The sequence below is a fragment of the Octodon degus genome, unplaced genomic scaffold (assembly GCF_000260255.1).
Source record: "Octodon degus isolate 3935 unplaced genomic scaffold, OctDeg1.0 scaffold00047, whole genome shotgun sequence".
Taxonomy (NCBI): Eukaryota; Metazoa; Chordata; class Mammalia; order Rodentia; family Octodontidae; genus Octodon; species Octodon degus.
In genome coordinates this window covers 6,806,837-6,807,796 of record NW_004524623.1, presented here as the reverse complement: position 1 = coordinate 6,807,796, position 960 = coordinate 6,806,837, and the positions used below count along the sequence as shown (strand labels likewise).

At 49.3% G+C, this 960-nt stretch overlaps 1 pseudogene; it reads left to right on the top strand.

The window, feature by feature from the left end:
- The first annotated feature begins 108 nt into the window (after positions 1 to 108).
- Positions 109 to 474, top strand: LOC101570802 (annotated as a pseudogene).
- The last annotated feature ends 486 nt before the right edge of the window (positions 475 to 960 follow it).

Below are 960 nucleotides of genomic sequence, written 5' to 3'. Positions count from 1 at the left end.
TCTGAGTTTCCAAGAGATTAAATAATGCTCCCAAGATCACACCACTAACAAGGGGCAGATGCAGAGATAAAATGCTGGTCCTAATGCGCAGGCACAGAATGCAGCAACATGGTGGCCTCCGTGGATCTGGAGTTGAAGAAGGCCTTCACCAAGCTTCAAGCCAAAATTATTGACACTCAACAGAAGGTGAAGCTTGCAGACATTCAGATTGAATAACTGAACAGAACAAAAAAGCATGCACATCTTATAGATACAGAGATTATGACTTTGGTAGATGAGACTAACATGTGTGAAGGTATAGGAAGAATGTTCATTCTTCAAGCCATGGAGGTAATTCATAATCAGCTGGAGAAACAGAAAATAGCAGAAGAAAAAATTAAAGAACTGGAGCAGAAAAAGTCCTACCTGGAGTGGAGTGTTAAGGAAGCTGAAGACAACATCCGGGAGATACTGATGGCATGAAGGGCACAGTGAGTCTCTAAGGGACATTCTCCCTTTGGACCCCTCTCATCTGCATAGGGTGGCAGCCTCCCTCTATCCAGATGGACATTTTATCTAGTTGGGCCAGCAATCAACCCTGCACTTTTTGTATTGCCCTGAGCCACTTGCAGGTTCCACCCTGTACATTCCCCCAGCTTTACCTGCCCTACATACTCCTTCTATCCTGCAGTGATACATGAATTCCCAGGAGAAGGAAGAGAGGAGCCAGGGCAGATAGATATGTTCTACCTGACCCTGCAACTAGGTATGCTAGTCAGGTCAATAAAAGATTTCTAGACCCAGTCCTAGCCCAGGTCCGGTGAGTGCGTGGAGAGCTTCCTGCTACCCTGCGCCGGCGGGACCAGTCCCAGCCCAGGCGCAGAGTGGGCCAGACCCTCTCCCAGCCCTTTGGGCCACCCCCCACCATTCCGCAGTGCCTCCCCCACCCTGCCCGCCGAGTAGGATTTTCTGCCGAGTTCC